This window comes from Mus caroli, unplaced genomic scaffold (genome assembly GCF_978045245.1).
Source record: "Mus caroli unplaced genomic scaffold, Mus_caroli_1 scaffold_14, whole genome shotgun sequence".
Classification (NCBI taxonomy): Eukaryota; Metazoa; Chordata; class Mammalia; order Rodentia; family Muridae; genus Mus; species Mus caroli.
This window is the reverse complement of record NW_028227269.1, coordinates 84206485-84212111: the sequence shown is the minus strand read 5'-3', so window position 1 is coordinate 84212111 and position 5627 is coordinate 84206485. Positions and strand designations below refer to the sequence as shown.

The window sequence follows — 5627 nt, the reverse complement described above, 5'->3', positions numbered from 1 at the left end:
TACCATCAATTGTTTTAGCATCTTGATGGTGATCGGTTTGGCCGCAAGTTCAAGCCTAGGCACTGGTGGACATAGGCTGAGAACAGACTAGAGGGGATTCAACTACGTGAGGCCCTCATGGGGGGCCAGGTGTAGAGGCACTGACGACCTGTGACCACACACAGGGTCTCAGTTCCACTCTTAACGAGCAGAAGTTCCAAATCAACCTCAAAGGGCTTTCTAGCCCTGTTCCTAGAGCCGCTGTCCCACGATTCTGAAACTCACTGTGGCGGGGGCGGAGGAGCCTAGGAGACCACTATCAACTGCTTCCTCTGCCCCCCACCCCCCATCAGCTTGCCCACCTTTATCCATGCCACAGTTGCCAGAGCCCTGCTTGTAGAAGGAACCTTATAGGCTGAGAAGTCAGCTTGGACCCACAGCCAGGAGCCTGGTGTCCTGGGAGAGATGCAAGCACAAACATCAGAAGTCTGCCGTAAGAGGGTGGGGGCTATCCCAGTACACACCTAGAGAGTCAGTTTGGGAGCCAGACCATCCATTGCAGGAGACATGAAAGCAACCTGGTCTCAGGCCCTGGGGCCTCAGCCTGCTGCACAGTGTAAGCCTTCAGCTCCCAGGCTCCTTGCCAGGGAAGTGTGACCACACGATAAGCTTTAAGTCAGTGCTACATGAACAGTTCAGAAGTACCAGGGGGAGTCCTGGCCTGTATCAGAACCAATGATGGAAAGAGCCTGGACTCCCCCTCCCAAATCACCCATCTACCAAATGACAGTGCCTCTATGTACCACTGCAGACATGAAAAGAGAGATGCATGAAGCCACCTCCGTGGGGCCTATCTGTGATGACAACTGGAATCTCCCTCATTTTAACCAAGTAGGAGTGGGGAATAAAATATCTTTTTCATTTAAAATATATCAATGAGAACCATCCCCATCAGGATGGGGCTGCTGGGAGCTGAAACAGAATCAAACTCCCCTGTCCAGCTGTGCGGCCTTTGGAAACTCAGCCTGTCTGAATCTTGCTTTTCTTGGTTGCAAAATGAAGATAAGCTATCCCTTCTGAGACGGCTAATAGTGTCAATTGGACAGGACCTAGATTTGCCTACAAGACAAGCTTTGGGCCCTAGATTAGATTAGCCTCTCGGGCAGTATCTAGATTGTGTTCACGGAGGTGGTTGGCACAGTTCGATGGGCTGGGGTCCTGGGCTGAATAAAGGGAAGAAAAGCTGAGAACAGCATCCACCCCTCTCTGGTTTCTCACTGTGGCTGCAGTGTGATGGACTGCAGCCTTGATTCCCCCACAGGGTTGGACAATACAGTCTGTGAGCCATGGCCACAGGAAAAGCAACTCGATCTCCTGCTCGTGGCTGGGGGTGGCACAGTGTGTGTGTGTGTAGGCCTCGGGTTCTAGTCGCAGTATGGTAGGGAGAAAATAAAAAACTTTATGGATTGTAGAAAACATGAAATAAGAAATACCTGGGAGAGTTTCTAATGCCAAAGCCCTACAGCTGGTTGGTAGAGCTTGTGTGTGTGTGTGTGTGTGTGTGTGTGTGTGTTAAATCCCGGAGGCATGCCAGGCAGTGGTGGTGCACACCTTTAATCCCAGCACTCAGGAGGCAGGGGCAGGCAGATTTCTGAGTTCGAGGCCAGCCTGGTCTACAGAGTGAGTTCCAGGACAGCCAGGGCTATACAGAGAAACCCTGTCTCGAAAAACAAACAAACAAACCCAAAAATATCCCTAAGGCATGATGACAACGACCCCCCCCCCCCCCAGATGAAGGACAGAGAGATGGAGCAATTAGCATGATACAAAAGCGTCTGGGAGCGGAAGGCCAGAGCAGAAACCTCTTCCTACTTCAGGAGAAACACCGCCTTTAGCATTCGGAAAGGTGTGCTGGTGGACTTCAGCAGTCAGGACCCTTAAACAAAACCAAATGGACTCCTCTGTGAGAACGTGGGCTCCCAGCGCCACTACTCAGGCCCTTCTGGGTCTGCAATGAGCTGGGATCTTTTGGAGATTAACTAGATCGACACTTCCACCGGATCTTGAAAAGGGTCACACCCGAGCACCTCACTGAATATAAATGGCTCTCAAACTCGGAAAAGCAAACCAGTTCTGAGAAACCTGGTTCCTGGGAAACAAAATAGAAATAGAAGAAATAGTCAGTTTGAGACAGTAGGCGTGCTGCGGCCCCAGATAGCCACCGGAGGGCAGCAAAGATATTGGTTAGAGGAGGCAAGGCTTTCCCCAGCTCAGAAGGGAATCCTTAGCGGGTCTCCAATCTGGCTCAAGAAGCATCCTCTGCACCAAGGATTTAGAGTGATCCTTAGTTAGTGTCGTTGTCAATTACAGAAAGTTGTTTGGGTTTTTGTTTTGTTTTGGTTGTTTTGCTTTTATTTATTTATTTACTCTCCATTAGTTTAAATCCGGGATGGGTACAGCATCACACGGATTCTGTGTCCAATGGCCTTCGCAGGAAGGTTGCTTCAGAATTCAGCACGAACCATACCACCGTTTCCGTGGGCCTGAGTTACTTTTCCCAGATCACTCTGGGTTTGTTTGGCTTGCCTCCAGGAGTCACTGTATTGGTTTTTTGGTTTTTTTTTTTTTTGTTGTTGTTGTTGTTGGGTTTTTTTTTTTGTTTTTTTTTTTTTTTTTTTTTGCTTTATACACATAAGCACATCTCTTGCCTAAGTAGAACTCCGTTTCATCTCGGGCATAAACACCTTCAATTTTAAGAAGAGCTGTGTGCTTTCTTTGGTTCTGGAGACCTCGCTTGTAGCGAGCAAAAATGGCCTTGCACCACAGCCTTCCAGACAGACTTGCTTTTAGAAGTCCCATCCCAGCAGGCCTCCACAGGCGCCAAGATGGTGGAAAGAGACAGAAAGTTTTGTAATAAGAAATAAGTGAATCAGCCGGGGCGTCCCAGCACTTGGGAGGCAGAGGCAAGCAGATTTCTGAGTTCAAGGCCAGCCTGGTCTACAAAGTGAGTTCCAGAACAGCCAGAGTTACACAGAGAAACCCTGTCTCGAAAAACAAACAAACAAACAAACAAAAATGAATCAAAATAGGTGAAGAGAGTATACCCATAGCCCAATCACTGGGGAATTGGAAGCCAGCCTAGACTACCGAACAAGGTGCAATCTGAAAACAATGAGGAAAAAAAAAGGAAGGAAGAAAGGAAGAACGGAAGGGGGCTGGTGAGATGGTTCAGCGGGTAAGAGCACTGACTGCTCTTCTGAAGGCCCTGAGTTCAAATCCCAGCAACCACCTGGTAGCTCACAACCACCCGTAATGAGATCTGACGCCCTCTTCTGGCATGTCTGAAGACAGCTACAGTGTACTTATGTATAATATTAAATAAATCTTTGGGCCAGAGCAAGCAGGGCTGACCGGAATGAGCAAAGGTCCTAAAATTCAATTCCCAACAAGGCTCACAGCCATCTGTATATCTACAGTGTACTCATATACATAAAATAAAATAAAATAAAATAAATGAATCTTTACAAAATAAAACAAAGAAATGAGCCGGGTGTGGTGGCGCACGCCTTTAATCCCAGCACTCGGGAGGCAGAGGCAGGCGGATTTCTGAGTTCGAGGCCAGCCTGGTCTACAAAGTGAGTTCCAGGACAGCCAGGGCTACACAGAGAAACCCTGTCTTGAAAAAAAAAAAAAAAAAAGAAGGAAGAAGAGAAAGAATCAAGTGACTGATCTGATTTGAAGAAAATACAATTAAACTATTATAATTCTATCACCTAGAGAGACATAAATTTAGATACGCACATAACGCGGATTTTTATTTTATAAAACTGACGTCACAATATGCAAATTAGTGATCTGCTTATAAAAACACACCACATGCACCCCTATGTATGTATATGTTTGTGTCTCTGATGGGTGTGCATAAAACAGTCACCCCAGCGTGTTTTACTTGCTCGCCTTGGACCCCTCAAGGCCAGTGCTTACTGTATCCAGGAGCGCAGGAACAGGAGCAAGGAGGTGTGCGCAGTCAGGAGCAGTGTTCTCTCAGGCTGTTGGTTCCTCTGCTGGGTCTGTTTCCTGGGGTCTGTACAGAAGGGAGCTGGGGAGCTTTCTATCTGAAAATACTCCACGGTGTGTGCAGGTGTTTGGAGTTCCGTTGAGTTTCATCAAAATGAGTCACTGAAGGTGTGAACGGGCAGCCAGGTTGAAGGAGTTACCACTTCCTGGTCCCATGCGGAGACACCCTGCACCTCAAACAGAAGCGCCTTTCATATGGGCTACCAGGCAGAGGCAAACGGAGCCTTTCGCTCTCCAAACCACTTCTTTGCTTACCCCCCAAGCAAAGCCTAAGTTCCTCTAGTCAGTGGCTCGCTGTTGGGTGAGCTTCAAGCCAAAAACCCACTGAAAGTGCAGCCACGCCTGAAGGGAACCTTAAATGACAAGCACGCGGGCACCAGGTGAAGAGGCCCCACCACCTGCATCCAGGAGCCACGCTGCCTTATTCACACGGAGGGTGTGTGTGTGTGTGTGTGTGTGTGTGTGTGTGTGTGTGCCATGGCCCCAACAGAATTTATTGTCACATGATTCAGAAGGAGGCCTGACTGGATTTCAGTCCCTTACATCCTGAGTTTCTGTTCTCGGGTAGCAGGGCACCAGGCTCAGTAGGGCTCCAGACCTTAGCATGACTGACTCCATGATGGAAATGCCATTCAGGCTGTAAAACTCATCGTGAACACACCATCATCTGCCAAAACTAAAACGAAGGCCTAATCCATCAAAGTCCACGGCTCTGGGAAAGTCTCAGACTGTAACTAAGCTTACATTTTAGTTTCTGTAGTTCCACTTCTGGCTAACTGCTCTTGTTAGTTGAAGTATGGTCAACCCAAAACATGGGTTTTGTGCTTTAAAAGCCCATCCCAAGAAAGGCTCAGGGCTACACTGGGATTCCGAAAACCCAGTGTAGTCACTGGCTGGCTAATAAAGACTTTCTTTCTTTCTTTTTTCTTTTTCTTTTTTTTTTTTTCCCAGAAACAATGGTGACTTAATCGCTGGGCACAACAGCTAGAATCCTAATCTTGTAAGCCATATTCAATCTAAATCCTCTGGTGGCAAATCCGGGTGGATTTACCATATAAATTGGGGAATACTAGTAGCTACATCTTGCCTCTCGCTATCCCTGTCCAAAAAGCCAATAAAGACTTTCTATTGACTTAAATTTGTGTTGGAGCAGTCCTCTCTGGTGACGATCTGACAATGACATGAACTGGTCTAAATGGAGCCAAAGTAAAGATACAGAGAAGTCAATTAGGAAATATCGACTATGCCGTTCAGTCGGAGCAAGAGGAAGGAAGCCAAGGAAGGTGATAACCTTTAGGGCCACAGATGGGAAGATCACCAGGAACTACCACAGTCCCATGACACATAATATATTGTTTTGTTTTGTTTTGTGGCATGGTCCTATGAAACCCAAGCTGTCTTGGAACTCACAATGTAGCTGAGGATATCCTTAAATTCCTTCAGTGAACAGAGCTAGGAAAAGGCAGAGGCAGGCGGATTTCTGAGTTCGAGGCCAGCCTGGTCTACAAAGTGAGTTCCAGGACAGCCAGGGCTATACCGAGAAACCCTGTCTCGGAAAAACAAACAACAAC

The 5627-nt window shown here is 47.5% G+C and overlaps 1 pseudogene; it reads right to left on the bottom strand.

Moving 5' to 3' along the window:
- Window positions 1–2399: 2399 nt before the first annotated feature.
- On the bottom strand, window positions 2400–2838 carry LOC147001279 (large ribosomal subunit protein eL33 pseudogene; annotated as a pseudogene).
- Between the last annotated feature and the right edge of the window lie 2789 nt (window positions 2839–5627).